The sequence below is a fragment of the Dipodomys spectabilis genome, unplaced genomic scaffold (genome assembly GCF_019054845.1).
Source record: "Dipodomys spectabilis isolate Male_0828 unplaced genomic scaffold, ASM1905484v1 ptg000082l, whole genome shotgun sequence".
Lineage (NCBI taxonomy): Eukaryota > Metazoa > Chordata > Mammalia > Rodentia > Heteromyidae > Dipodomys > Dipodomys spectabilis.
This window is the reverse complement of record NW_024870759.1, coordinates 1416503-1432408: the sequence shown is the minus strand read 5'-3', so window position 1 is coordinate 1432408 and position 15906 is coordinate 1416503. Positions and strand designations below refer to the sequence as shown.

Here is a 15906-nt window from a genome sequence, read left to right as displayed (position 1 = left end):
TTTTCTGCCCAGGCTGGCTTTGATCCTCGATACTCATATCTCAGCCTCCTGAGTAGCTAGGATTACAGGTATAAGCCACTGATGCCCAGCTTCCCATGTAGCTCAAATGCCAGGCTCAAGTCCTAGGGCCTGAACTCAAAACTTCTGTGCTCTGCCTAGCTTTATAACTGTGATCCTCAGATCTCAGCTTCCTGGGTAGTCAGAATTACAGGCCTGAACCACTAGCACCCAGCCCCAATCTTTTTTTCTTCTCTTTGTGAGTGTGCCAGTCCTAAGGCTTGAACTCAGGGCATGGGCCCTGTCCCTGAGCACTTTTTGCTCAAGGCTAGTGCTCTACCACTTGAGCCACAGATCTACTTCTGGCTTTCTGGTGGTTAACTGAAGATAATAGTCTCACAGAGACCTCCCTGCCTGTGCTGGCTTTAAATTGTGATCCTTAGATCAAAGCCTCCTAAGCATCTAGGGTTACAGGCATGAGCCACCAGTGTTGGGCGCCAATCTTTTAAAAAACAAAAAAAACCAGAATATACTAGTTTCGTGGCCAGATAAAATTTTTCAAAAGCTTTCCATTAAACATTAAAGTATAGCTTAGCTATTTGAACACAAGCTTAAATACAAATAAATTTGAAAATTTATACACAACATCCTTCAAGACAATAAATTAATGAAATATTATTGAATTTAATAATGCTCTTCTCCAATTTTGCTTATTTTACTGGCTTGCTTTCAAAATGGAATTCTTGGTTGGGTGCTGATGGCTCACACCTGGTTCAAAACCAGCCCAGACAGAAAAGTTCATAAAACTCTTAACTCCAATAAGCTATTCAGAAAAAACTAGAAGTGGTGCTGTGGTTCAAGTGGTACAGTGCTAACATTGAGCACAGAGAGGCTTAAGGACAGCACCAAGTTCAAGCCTTAGGACTGGCAAAAAAAAAAAAAAAAAAATCTTTAATTCTTTCACAGGTTCTAACCTCTGAAGTATTTGTAGAAACATTTTTTTTTTGGTAGGTGTGGGGCCTGAACTCTGGGCCTGGGCGCTGTCCCTGAGTTCTTCAGCTTAAGGCTAGTGCTCTCCCACTTGAGCCATACTGCCACTTCTGGCTTTTTCTGCTTATGTGGTGCTGAGGAATCGAACCTAGGGCCTCATGCATGCAAAGGCAAGCACTCTACCACTGAGCCACCTTCCCAGCCCTGGAAACCGATTTTTATTTTTTTGGGGGTCCAGTCATGGGGCTTGAACTCTGGGCCTGGGCACTGTCCCTCATCTCTTCAGCTCAAGTCTAGCGCTCTACCACTTGAGCCATAGCACCACTCCAGTTTTTTTTCTGCTAATGTGGTGCTGAGGAATCAAACCCAGGGCCTCATGCATGCAAGGTAAGCGCTCTACCACTGAGCCACCTTCCCAGCCCATGGAAACCGATTTTTAAACTCACTTTAACTAGTACAATTCTATTTTTCTTACTTTGTATTCCTGTTACTAGGTTCAATATCTAATACATAGTACAATACCCAGATTGTACTATAATGTAGACACTTAATGTAACTGTTGGACTTAAAAGTACGAAAGATTCAAGACGGGGCGGGGGGGGGGGGGCAGGAGGGAGGATGGGAAGGGGAAACAGAGGAGGCTACAATGCTTGATAAGAAATGTACTCATTATCTTGCCCATGTAATTGTAACCCCTCTGTACAGTATTTTCACAATAAAAAAAAAAAAAATTCAAGACAGAGTTACATAGTAATAAGACCAAGAAAAGTATGACATTTTTTAAAAGGCAGAATTAATCTTTAAATTAGTAATTCTCTAGGGGTACTCTATCTGGAAACGTATTAGAAATACATATATACTGCACACTTACTGAATCAAAATCTGGAGGTAGATGCAGCAATCTACTTTAACAAGCCTTCTAGGTTTGAGAATCACTGCTCTAAACCCAAAGTTAACAAACTATAGCTATAGAACAAATCCAGTCTCCTGTTTTTGTTCAGTTCACCAGATACCTAAGACGGTATTTCACAAAGGATTATTCACAATTTGGTGATAGGGAACATTAAGTTAAAACCCCATTTAAGCAAAATACTGGCTTATTACTCCCCCCAAAACAAATTGTTTCTCACTAGACCTGAATTACACTTAATTGTACCCCATTATCACTAATATTTTTAATTTCATCATACAAATTTATCCAAAGTCCTTCTTAGCCCACAAAGTCCAAAATCCTTATTATGTGGTCTGTGCTCTGAATTCTAGGTGCTATCAAAAAGAACAATCAAATCTTTCTTCACTATCTTGATCAGAGACAAAATATTCTGCTAGGTAGACCATGGGTCTAATGCCATTTGGCAACTTTTACTCTCTTTAGTATCAACTGGTAACAAGTAGACTGGGAGCAGTTGTTCACACCTGTAAACACAGCTACCAGGAAGGCAGAGATCCGGAGGATCAAGGTTTGAAGCCAGCCAGGCCAAAAATGACACCCTATATGAAGAGTGTGGTTACAGTGGTTGAGCATCTACCTATCGTGTATAAGGACAGTCCAGTCAAACTCCAGTATCATTACATCAAAAAAAATTGAGTAACGTTGAATTTACAACTAAAACTCTCAATAGCCACAAGTCAAGTAGTTAGGAAATAGGCCTAAAGGACAGGAATGGGACTTTCCCTACTCCCTTTTTCTTCTATTTTTTCCTTCCCAATTCATACTATACTACCCAAAAATGTAATTCCTAACACATGTCTAATGTGTTCAAAGCTCATGTGATTGTCAGTTACAAAAAGGATACACTGTAAAGTATCAAAATGATGATGCATCATCAAATCTGTACAAGCAGTTTGAAGTTAAATTATAGCTCCAGCTTTTGCCATTCAGGCAATCAATTAAGTTGTAGTAAACAATATTATTTTAGGTGCTCTGTAATACCCAAAGGTAAAAAACAGAATCCTTAACCATTACCAGAGAAGAGAATTTAGTATTAGTAACCACAAAGGTAATAGTTTAGAAAATGTGATTTCTTAGGTATGAAAATAGGTTCACAAAGAAGGTAGTGTATGCATCCTACCTTAATCATGTTTCCTCATCTTTTGAGCCATTTTCCTCAGATGAAAAACGAGAAGTTTGACTAGAACTAAGATCCATTCCAGGATTTATCATAAAAGGATTATCAGGTCAACTGACAAAACAGTGAAGAGAATTAGCAAAAATGCAAAAAAAAAATCATTCTAAGTATACAAAAAAACCTTATCAATTCAGCAGTTATCATATATCTATGTGCTGGGTCTTTTTATATGTTAAGATCAAAGACAGGATGATCAGTTTGAGTAGATGGAAGCCACCAACTTAGAAGATTTTACAGAACAAAAAAAGGTTTTTGAGACCCCATCTCACTTATCCAGGTTCTGTTGATCTCCTGGGCTTCAGTAATACTAGTATCTCAGTCACCCAATCCAGCATGTATCACTGCACAGGGTTTTGGAGGACAAAAGTAATCAAAGCATCTGAACAAAATGAGTAAAACAAAAACAGAAAATAGGGTAGCAATAACAGAGCATCAACACAAAAAAAGAATGACAGGATAAAAAGATGTACCAGAGTATGTCATTTCTGGCCAAAAATTAAAAGTATAGTATATAAATTCAGCTATTCCTAAAGCCAATATGCCAAGAATTCTAAAATAATCCATTCTTAGTATACTTGACATTTGAATTCACTGGAGACAAGTTCAGAATAAAATTCTACTTCAAACATTAGTTTTAGAGTTGGAACCCTAATTATGAGAAAGTGCTCAGGAGTAAAAAACATGAGATATATGCATGCAAAGTGAGTGTAATCTGTGTCTTTCATACCTAATTAAACTAGTGCCTGAACTTTCCATTATGTTTGAATCTGATTTTTGACAACATGAATGACAGAAATAAACTCAAGCAAGAGTGGTAGTGGTAGAACAAAAAATACAAAAGTTATCAGATCTCCCCACCCTCTCCAATGAATTACAAAAAAACCCTCTAGCTACACATCAGACTCACCTGTTTGAATGCCCAGTTCCTTTGCCAAACTTACTCAACTATAATCTAGAGTAAAATCTAGGTGAATATATTTTGAAAACAAACTCTATAATGTTTCTGATATACAACTGATGCAGAAACTGTTAGGAAGTAACTGAGAATAAAATTAGAAACCCAGCTGGGCACAGGTGGCACGTACCTGTAGTCCTAGTGTTTAGGAAGGAGGCTGACTGATATAGGAGAATCACGAGCCCAAGAGTTCAATGCCATACTAAGCTAACACCTAGTCTCAAAACTAAGAGGAAACTGGGCACTAGTGACTCACATCTACTAACTATTCAAAGCCAGTACCAGCAGGAAAGGTGTGAGACTCTCACCTCCAATTAGCTACCAAAAAAATCTGTCATATTTTGATAAAGATGGTATTGTCTGCTAAAAAAAAAAAAAAAAGGAAATAGAGCCATGGCTCAAAGAGATAGAGCACTAAATAGTAGTCTTGAGCAAAAAGGCTCAGGGACAGTGCCCAGGCCCTGAGTTCAAGCCCTAGAATGGTGCAATAAGCAAAATAAATGGAACCTTATCCTTTCTCCGCCCCCCCCTCACTCACACATAGTAGGTGGTTAAGGGCTATGGATCTTAATATGTTTCAAGAATAAATTTTAGGTAAGTTAAAGTGGTTATCACTTTGTATTCAACAACAAAAAAATATCTGAACCCCAATAAAGTGTTAGAAAATATAAGAAAATCTTCTTTTATATTAAAAATGCTCCTAGAATCATGGGGGGAAATGTTTGTTTGGGGACACAGCTCAGTGACAGAGCCCTCTGGCATGCACATGCCCTAGATCCAGCACAGAAAAAGAAGAGTTCGTAAGATTTTACTAGTGGACTTCCTCTTTCCCCCTATACACAATTTTGCAGAATGGATCAAAGGGATTAAGAGACACAAACAACAAATAAGTGATACTACTCATTGTCAACCAATGTTAGAAAAATGTATGTTACAAAATGCAAAATGTTAACATCCTATAAGCCCAGCTAAGGAGGCCATAGGTAGAAGGATCATTACAGGAAACTGGCCTGTGTAAAAGGCCCCAGGGAAAGGGCCACAGACCTAATCTGAAAAATAACTAAAGCAAAAAGAAAGGCTGGAGGTATGTGTGAACTGGTAGAGCCAAGGCCTTTAGTTCAAACCCTAATTCCTGATACTGTCTGTTTCTCTCTCACGCTTGGCAAAGTACTATTTGCTACAGAATTTTAATATCTCCATTGGCCAATCAAGGTATTTCTCAAATTGTAGTTTTTTTTTTTTTTTTTTACTAGTAATCAGTACTCCCACAAAAGTTGAAATACCACTCAGACATCAGCCTTTTTAGGTACAGTGGAAACAATACTACCTACATAACACAATAAATGGAAATGTTTACCAGTGCTGACATATAATTAATATTTAGTCAATGATAATTGTGATAATGGAAAGCAGTTGGAAAAATTCATTTTCTTACTCATCCACTTGAAAGTTCTATAATAACATGTTAAAAAAAATAGCCCAGTGGTTTCAACTCTTGACTGCATGCTTGAATCATACAGAATGCATTTAAAATATACTTGTGTCAGACCAAATTGATTAGCTTATGTGGGTGGGATCCAGAGATAAGGATTAAACAAACATTTCTCCAAATGATTCCAATTCATAGAGTTGAAGACCAACACATTAAATCTTTCCCCAAATACTGTTAAGACTCTATATTACAATAATACAGAGCTTTCGAAGATACAGCTCCTAAAATACTCAAAAGGAAATTAGAATCTTGTTTCTCAGTTTTTGGAAAGAAAAACATTTCAAAATTCAGAAAACTTATCAGCAGTAAAGTACATAAAATGCAGGCTATCATGAAAGTATATTTTTAGAACAAAAATTTTAAAAATCAAGCACATCAATAAACCACATCTATCCTATCATCTCTCCAGTTGACTGCCCCAAACACAAAGGACTAAACCTTTAACACACACTCCTTTATATTTCAAATAACTTTCTTTAATGCTTTAAATATTCATTTTCAAAGTTTAAAATCCCCAAAGCATAGAACTATTAGAAAATATCTCTTGAAATAAAAAAAATGCTAAAAGACCACCTGCATGTGTCCAACCAATGAAGAAACAGGTAACTGGCAAAATCTTGACAGACACTCATTTTTAAAACTACAAAATCATGTCAAAGAAGAACAATCTCCAAGGAGACACTAAATATATCTTCTCCAGATATCAGAAAATGTCTTTCAAGATCCCGAGACAAAAGGTAAAAGTAAATCCTACTTGAGCATTCCACTGATATTAACAAAACCGTGAAATACCAACAAGAGATTCCAGTAAGTGGGAAAAGGTAGGATCTGCCCTTCAAAGTTACTTTCTGAAAGAATTCAAGATTCCCACATATACTGTTCTGCTTAATCCCTCCAGAAATTCTCTAAGAAATTACCAAGGTCAGAAAACAAAGGCAGAAAACAGCATTAGATAACTAGAAATACAAAAAGTTAAATATTCCTGTAAAAAATGAATAAATTTGCATTATCAAAAGTTGTATTTTTAAATAGGAGAAATCGAAATATATTGGAAAAAACCCATCAAAAACATTTTGAGCTCACCCTTGGAACACCAATTCCAAATACTTCATGAAGGCTTTCGTTCTACCCAAACACTGGAACAATAAAGTTTAAAGGGTTAAAGTTATAAGTATGACAAAGCACACAAATTTAAAATTTGAGAAAACAAATGGTAACATCTTTGTATAATTAATACTTAAATCTTCCAAGATAGAAGTTATTTGCTTTAACCCAAAATGGCAGCCTAGTGAATCAGAAGACAAGTGAGATCTAAAAGAGAGCCTGTAGTCTCTATTTTTAAGTTCAAGTATACGGATGAGTTAAGAAAGCCAAGCTAGTCATAGTTAACCAGTCCTTAACCTAAGGATAGACAACGAGCCTCAAGAGGGGATTAAGTACCTGCGTAAAGTTTCCTAATCCAACGCACCCCAAATTATTCTTTCTCAAAAGTGAAATTATACAAATGATATTTTAGGACACTTGTAGGTTTCCAGGTAAAAAGAAAGCTACAAATACCTCCCGCTTCCAAAAACAAAGCCTGAATATTTAACCTAAATCGACAACTTGGTCACAGTTAAATTCAAAGGCAATCTGAAGCAATTATATACACCTGTAAAGTGCACCGTGAAAATTTAATTAATGCTATAACCATCGAACTTCCAAAAACTAAAATGTTTAATTAAGTAGGATCTCCTAAAACAAGCAAAAACAACCAAACAAAACAAAAAACCCACCTTCAAATTCCTGTATAAATTCTCGTCCTTGCAGAAATTCATACAAATACCAAAAAAACAAAACAATGAAACAAAACCTCGCTATACACCTGCTCCTTAACTCTCGAAATATTTCCCAATGAATGAAAAAATAAAACCGCGAATCAGACGTAAAGCCTCAAATGCCTAGAATCCGAAGGTTTTTCTCACTCACGAATTTGCCTTGTCCATGCTAATGGTTTTTGCAGACAGTTGAAATATTTTTTCGCGGCTCGGTGGCCTCGGGCAGATGGGGGGGGGGAGCCAAGGGCGGTGGAGACAGCCGATAAGCGGCCCTGAGTCCGCGACGAAACTGCGGGTTACCGTGGGAGGCTGGGGGGGGGGGGGGGGAGAGGGAGGCGGACAAGTCGTCAGGCCTAATGGCCAGGCGTAGCCGAGGCCTAGCTCTACTGCTTCAAATCACTCCACCTCAGTAATGGCGTTTGGTGTCAAGTGGAACGAGTCTGAGGAGGAGAGCGGCCGCGGGGCCGTCGAGTGCCGCCGGGCCACAAGACTCCAGGGTGCGGGCCTCAGAGCTGGCTAGGCCTGCGGTGCGGATGGGGGGCGCTGCTCGCTGCTTCGGGAGACTCCATCCTCCCTTCTCAGCCCCAGACAGGACGGGGAGGGGGAGGGGAGGGGAGAGGAGGGGGAGGGGAAGGGGGAGGAGGGGGAGGGACAGAGCCGTCAGCCATTTTCCCTTACAGTCCAAAACACACAGACACGCTCCCGGGACACCGGCTTGCCATGGAATCGGGGGAGGGGAGGCCCGCGCGCAAACGCCTTGCCAGGGCTGCGGGAGGGGAGCGGGGACCCCCCTCTCCGCCCGCATCCACCGAAGAAGGAACCATACACACACGCACCCGCGCGCGCACACACACACACGCACACCCCCTCGTCCTCCTTCTCTCACCCACATCCAGCTGGTGGCCCCGGAAAGGCGCGTCGCCCCGGCGGGGCTTGGCTACTCACCGCACAACACGGGCGTCTTCTCAGAACCAGGACACGCGGAGGCGGGAGGCAGCAAAAGTCGGTCTCAAGAACAAGGCCTTAACCGGGGCGCATCCCAAACCTGGGGGAGACGGGCGACAAAAGTGTGTCGAGAGGCTGCCGGAGGGGGAGGGGGGGTGTCGGCTCCGGGCTTGAAAAATGAAAGGAAAAAAAAAAAAAGGCTGCACAGGGACAGCAGAAATCCGCTCCTCACCCTGCCCACCCTGAAGCGGCCCTGGCCGCAGCCGCCACCTCCTCCCCGCGGCCGGCGGCGGCCCTCTTCCCCCTTCTCTCCTCAGGCTGGGGCTCTCGCGGAGCCCAGTCAGGCTCCGGGCGGTGCGTTTCTCCTGCGTCACCTCCTCCTGCTCCTCCTCCTCCTCCTCCTCCAGCGGCAGTTTCACCTTCCCCTAGTCGCCGCCTGTCCCCGCTCCCGGCCTGGTCGTTTTTGCCGCGGCTCACACCCGACACTGACTAGATTCACCGAGCGATAGAGCAGCCGCCTCCTCCCGTGAGAGAAAGAGAGAGAGAGAGGCGGCGGCAGCGGGCTCCCGCGAGGCCCGTGAGCTGCGCTAGACGGGAGGGGCTCGACACGGGTAGAAGGCCCAGGACTGGGCCAGCTGAGGAGAAGGGTGCAGCTCCGGGGGGCGGCGGAGACTACCTTCCGCAGCCCCGGAGACCAGTCCTCGTCAATATGGCGGATCCAGCAAGGCCAAAAAAAAAAAAGAAGAAAAAGCCGCTCTGCCACTGGCGGCGGCGGCGGCGGCGGCGGCGGCAGCAGTGGAGGTGGTGACGGCAGCGGCAGCAGCAGCAACAGCGGTGGTGGTGGTGGTAGTGGCGGCGGCGGCAGCGGCGGCGGCGGCGGCGGCGGCGGTGGCGGCGGCGGCGCAGACTCCCACTAGCCCCAGCGCCGCCCAAGGCCCAGAGGGTCTCCGCCCCCCTCAAGCCCCACCCCTCCCAGGTCCCGCCCCCTGGACCTCCCCTAGCCCCCTCCCACTCAGCTTCCCCCTCCCGCCCCGCCCCTCCCACCCGGGCCCGTGGAGCCTAGAACGGCGCTGCCGACCTAAAGACGCCTGGAACGCCCAGTTGGGTGGGGGAGGGGCAGACAATGCGGTAAAGATTGTTCACGAGATATCGTTTCTTCCAGCTCCTTCAAGAAGGGTCACTTGACGGCTAGAATCTGTCTTCCTTACCCCTAAGCTGGGGAGCAGGGTGAGGGCAAAGGTGGCACGAAGAATAACCGACGTCGGGGGGGAAAGGGAGGCCAGAGACGTAGTGTGAAACGGTGGTGAAGCGGCTGGGCTGTGTGGATTGACTGGGTGTGTACAGGCTAGGACATAGTTAACCGCCTGAGCCGCAGCCGCGTCGCTAAGTTTGACTTGGGCCGCTTGTTTTTGTTCCATTGTGAACTGTGGCCCCGCCGACAAATGCCCGGATGATGACGTCACCGATCTCCCCCTTTTCCGGGATTGAGAGGCGGGAGGGAGGACGAGGGGGTTGGCGGAAAGAAGAGATCCATCCACCAAGCGCTCTAGGCGGTCGCGCCGCGACGCCTGAGGGGTCCCGATCGCGCAGCTGACTCGCGCCACGTGACAAGAACGAACCTGGGCTTGCGGGCGGCAGTGGCGCGAGGTCCCACGGGCTTGGCCACCTGCTCCTCCCCGATAGGGGGAAGGTGTGGCCATATCTCCTGCGGCGGGAGGAGGGGGGCCGTTGGGAAGTGAAGGACCTTTTTCCCATCCTCCGAGGGAGGTGCTCTTCAGTACTCATTCACAGGATCCTGCAGCAGCCCCAGCTGAAAGCACTATGGCTCCCTGAAAGGTTCGCTTAACTGTAACCGACCACTTTTTGACCATAGACCAGGAAATGCGAAAGCTAGACAGGGCTGTGGACCGCACAGCGACTAGGTAGTACTAAAAAGTGGTAGGATTGCCAAATCATCTGCACCATTCAGCGTGAGAACCCGGAAGTGACTGACAGACCCATCCGCTGCCAGGGACTTTTTTTTTAACATATCTATAATCTAAGGTGCAAGGCTACAGAGGAAATTTTTATTAGACTAAAATAAAAGGAGAACTTGAAACAGTTCTATAGTCTAACGTAGAATGTCCAAATGAAGAGGAAATAAGTGCAGTTTTTTTTTTAATTTGCCAATTGCTTGTTGAATTAGAAATACCTGCAGGCAACCAAATTACACCCCAAATCATAGTAAGACCCTATAAAGCAAGATCTATTATTATTTTGTATAGGATAGTATTGAGTTTAGTTATGCTACTACCTAATAAAGGAGTGTTAAAATGGAATCTAAACTAGTATGGATGGCAGTAAAAGAACATTACTGGTTTCTTAAGTTTTTAAACCATTTCTTTCTATACTATATACAAAATAAACAGTATGTCCAAAATACATTATTTAAGTGGTTGGAGGCATGGCTCGGGTGGTATAGTACCAACCATTGGAGCAAAGCATCAAATACAGAATTCAAGTCCCAGTCTCACATGTGCACGTGCTGGTCCTAGGGCTTGAATTCAGGGCCTGGGCACTGTCCTGAACTTTTTTGCTTAAGGTTAGTGTGGCTCACTTGAGCCACACTACCACTTCCAGATTTCGGTTGGTTAATTGGAGATAAGAGTCTCGAATACTTTCCTACCTGGGCTGGCTTTGACCAGGCTAGCTTTGAACCGTCATCCTCAGATCTCAGCCTTCTGAGTGGTTAGGATTACAGGTGTGAGCCACCAAAGCCTGGCTTACACAGGCCTTTTAACCCTATCAAATTGCATCTTTAACAATTATGTCCATTCTAACTACTTCGATTCAGCATTGTACTAACCAGGGCAAGAAAAAGAAAAGTCATCCAGACAAAAAAGGAATTATTAGCTGGGTGCCGGTGGCTAACGACTGTAATCCTAGCTACTCAGGAGGCTGAGATCTGAGGATGACGGTTCAAAGCTAGCCTGGGCAGGAAAGTCTGTGAGACTCTCTTATCTCCAATAAATCACCAGAAAATCGGAAGTGGCACTGTGGCTGAAGTGGTAGAACACTTGCCTTGAGATCAAAAGCTGAGGGAAATGCGCAGGCCCAGAGTTCAAGCCCCAGGACCAACAACAACAACAACAACAAAAAAAAAAAAAAAAAATCAAAAGCTAATAAATGAGTTTTGCAAGGTTGCGAGATATAAGACCAATATTTTAAAATAAATTTTATTTCATCCATTGGTAATAATATAAAAGTGAGACTACAAAAATTCCATTTACAAATGACATAAAAAGAATACTTAGAATTAAACTTAACAAAAAATAACTACTGAAATACACTGAAAACTAAAGCATTAAAATAAAGACCAAAATAAATGGAAAAACATCCCATGCTCAAGGATAAAAACACTTGATATTGCTGATCTTGTTGACGTGTACCTGTTAGCAGGAGGATAAAGTTTGACGCTAGCCAGAGGCAGCATAGACTACTAGTAAGAGTAAATGCAATTCCTACTAGCATCAACATGCTTTTTTTTTTTTTTTTGCAGAAATTAGCAAAATAATAAGAAAACCCCTTCTCACAATAGCCAATACTATCTTGAAAACTGAGAACAAAGTTAAAGGGTCCTACTTCCTGATTTCAAAATTTATTATAAAGCCACACTACTCAAAATAGGTTGGTAGTCACGTAAAGTGAGTACCAAATGGAGTACAATAGAGTACTCCAGTAGCATACTATAGAGAGCCCAGAAATAACCCTTTATGGTCAATTGATTTTCAGCAAGAACCCCAATGTTTTCCTGGTATCAATGATGCCGGGAAAACTGGAGTTTACATATATATATGTATATATTGATATAAAGATTCTATCATACTATACATATAAATATGAATAATTTCTATATGTCAAATACAAATATATTTTTAAAATATTACCAACAGAGTGCTAGCCTTGAGCAAAAAGCTCAGGGATAGAGGGCCCAGACCCTGAGTTCAAGCCCCAGAACCAGCATACACACACACACACACACACACAAAATACTACCAAAGAGTGAAGTAAAAAGGCAGCCTATAGGATGTAAAAAATATATGAAAATCATGTGTCTGGCAGGGGATTAATATCCAGAATATATAAATAACTACAACTCAACATAGCAAAGCAAAAAAAAAAAAAAACAACTAAAACTAGGTCAAGGAAGCTGGTGAACACATATAATCAAATAAACATAAACAAAATGTACCATACATGTAATGGAATGTTCAGCCTTAAAAGGAAAGAAACTCTGATGTGAATTTAACGTGTGTAAAGTTTAGAAATATTAGGTAAAAGAAGCCAGACACAAAAGTCTACATATGATTCCACTTCCATGTGGTGCCTAGAGTAGTCAAATTCATGAAGACAGAAAGTAAAATAGAGGCTACTACTGGAGACTGGGGAGAGGGGAATGAGGAGGTATGGCTTAAGGAGTTTGGGATCATAAAAAATGTGGAAATGGAAAATGACAAGTTATGTAATGTTATAAATGTACTTAATGTCACTAAATGGCCCACACTTTAAAATGGTTACATTTGCAGGCTGGGAAGGTGGCTCAGTGGTAGAGCACTTGCCTTGCATGCCTGAGGCCCTGGGTTCGATTCCTCAGCACCACATAAGCAAAAAAAGAAAAAAGCCGGAAGTGGCGCTGTGGCTCAAGTGGTAGAGCACTAGCCTTGAGCTGAAGAGCTGAGGGACAGCACCCAGGTCCGGAGTTCAGGTCCCACGACCAGACCCAAAAAAACAAACAAACAAAAATAGTTACATTTTCCAGGCACCGGTGGCTCACGCCTGTAATCCTAGCTATTCAGGAGACTGAGATCTGAGGATCTCGGTTCAAAGCCAGCCTGGGCAGGAAAGACCATGAGACTCTTATGTCCAATAAACCACCAGAAAACCCCCTTGTATAACTAATACATGTTAATAAATAAAAATAGTTATGTTGGTACATTTCATGAATGTTTTACTACAAAATAAAAGGCAGGAATGTAGCTCAATAGTATGTATTGTAGTATGTAGAATGTAGCTCAATGTGCTTAGCATGTGTGAGGCTCTGGATTCAATTCTCAGTACTCCTCCAATGAATTTAAATACTGGTAATTTCCGGTGACTGAATCTGTAAGTTACACTTCAACCAACACTTCTGTGGAGCTACCAAAACTATGAGTCTAGCTCTTCAGAATGGGCATGGCTCACAGGACAGCCTCCTCCTTCCACCTAGTAAATGGGATAGGAAAGAAACAGTTCTATGTTCGAATAAGTTCAATGCCACTGTGCAAATCCAATTAAAATTCAGACAGCGCAGGCATTTTTTTTATTTCCTTTGTTTTGGTTTCTCTTCTGTAACCTCTGTCCTTTAGCTTTAAGACTATAATTTTTTGAACCTTTCTGTGTGTTTATGCTGGTCCTGGGGCTTGAACTCAGGGCCAGGGCACTATCCTTGAGCAATTTTACTCAAGACTGTTTCTCTGCCAATTAAGCCACAGCTCCATTTCCAGCTTTTTATAGCTAATTGGAGCTGAGTCGAGTCTCACTGAGTTCTGCTTGGGTTGGCTTTGAACCATGATTTTCAGATCTCAGCTTCTTGAGTAGCTAGTATTACAGGAGTGAGCAAGCGGCACCTGGCCTTAAAACGCTTTATTCTATTACATTCCTCACAAAGTCTCTCCACTACAATCTCTTTCATCTCACCACTGTATCAGAAAGTTTTGATAAGTATGGGCCTTGTTTACTAAGACACATTTTAAAGAACACACAGAATTTCCTGGGTAAGTTGATATTATTTAATACTTTCAGGAGTACAGATTTCAAAGAAATTCTATAGAAAATGAGTTAAATGTTTTATGTCTGTAGAAATACCTTCTGGACAAATGGCCAAACAAATACAAAAGAGGCAAGAGTCTTGATAATATGTCTCTTAGAGAAGACTTGGAGATTGAATAGAATGAAGAGAGTCCACGATGACTTAGAAGTTTTAATATATAAGTACAGCAACTAGGAATCTAAGTGGTTGGTTCCATTTTATCTCCCTTCATGACTACAGGCAGGGCAGAAAAACTAGCTAAGGAGAATGAGGGACAATAAAAAGATGGCAGTTAGGCTGGGACTGTGGCTTAGTGGTAGAGTGCTTGCCTAGCATGTATGAAGCCCTGGGTTTGATTCCTCATTACCACATAAACAGAAAAAGGCAGAAGTAGCTCTGTGGCTGAAGTGGTAGCCTTGAACAAAAAGAAGCTCAGGGACAGCACCCAGGCCCTGAGTTCAAGCCCCATGACTGACAAAAAAATTAATTAATTAAATATGGCAGTTTATAACATGCTATCGCTCATGATATTCAACTGAATTTTAGATACCAGTGCTTACATACATGGTTAGAAATCATCTGTCCATCTTGCTCCATAATTGCTCTGTGGGAACCTATCTGAAACTGATTTAGTCCCAGCTAAGGACTTGAAAACAGTTTTGAAGGACACAGGAATAACCCTAACCTTGAATCATTCCTGTGTTCTGTGGGGAGGCATATAGGGCTCTAAAGCAAAACTTCCCTATACCTAATTACTTCAGGGAGACTAACAAGTCCATATTTATTCCTGCCCCAGATGGTTTCAAACCGTGATCCTCAGATCTCAGCCTCCTGAATAGCTAGCATTACAGGCATGAGCCACCAGCATCTGGCATAGACCAATTAGTCTTTTTGTCAGTCGTGAGGGCTGAACTCTGGGCCTGGGCACTGTCCCCCAGCTCTTCAGCTCAAGACTAGTGCTCTACCACTTGAGCCACAGCACCACTTCTGGCCTTTTATGCTTATGTGGTGCTGAGGAATGGAACCCAGGGCCTCATGCATGCAAGACAAGCACTCTACCACTGAGCCACCTTTCCAGCCCAATTAGTCTTAGGCTCATTAACCATCCAATACTATTGCCATTGCAAGGAGAACATCAAGGATAAGCTAGTTAATGAGTATTATCAAATCAAAGTTAGTAACTACATGTCTTAAGAGTACACAGCTCATATATGAAAGAAACCTGATAGTTGCCTCAAATTTCATAATAATCTTAGCCATGTGCTTGAGACAAATGGTAAAGCTGAACAAAAAGCTGAAAAAAAGAAGGGCTGGGAAGGTGGCTCAGTGGTAGAGTGTTTGCCTTGCATGCATGAGGCCCTGGGTTCAATTCCTCAGCACCACATAAGCAGAAACAAAAACAAGAAAAAGAAAAAGAGGGCTGGGAAGGTGGCTCAGTGGTAGAGCGCTTGCCTTGCATGCATGAGGCCCTGGGTTCGATTCCTCAGCACCACATAAGCAAAAAGAAAAAAGCCGGAAGTGGCACTGTGGCTCAAGTGGTAGAGTGCTAGCCTTGAGCTGAAGAGCTGAGGGACAGTGCCCAGGCCCAGAGTTCAGGCCCCACGACTGGACCCCTCCCCCCCCCAAAAAAAAAAGAAAAAGAAAAAAGGAAGTTTGATCAACTATAATGGTATGGTGATTCCTTTTTTTCATTGCAAATATTCCCTTTTGTATCTAACTTTGCATTTGTAATTTTGAAATGTTTTTCCTCCAGA

At 42.6% G+C, this 15906-nt stretch overlaps 1 protein-coding gene across 5 annotated transcripts in view; it reads right to left on the bottom strand.

Moving 5' to 3' along the window:
* Usp9x (ubiquitin specific peptidase 9 X-linked) overlaps positions 1-9081 on the bottom strand; it is a 117889-nt gene extending 108808 nt beyond the window's left edge. For all 5 annotated transcript variants that reach the window (XM_042683610.1, XM_042683609.1, XM_042683612.1 and 2 more), the window contains exons 1-2: positions 9002-9081; positions 8326-8425 (exon numbers count right to left, since the gene is read on the bottom strand). The gene's annotated coding sequence lies outside the window, so the exon portion shown is untranslated. The remainder of the gene's footprint in view (positions 1-8325; positions 8426-9001) is intronic.
* Positions 9082-15906: the final 6825 nt, after the last annotated feature.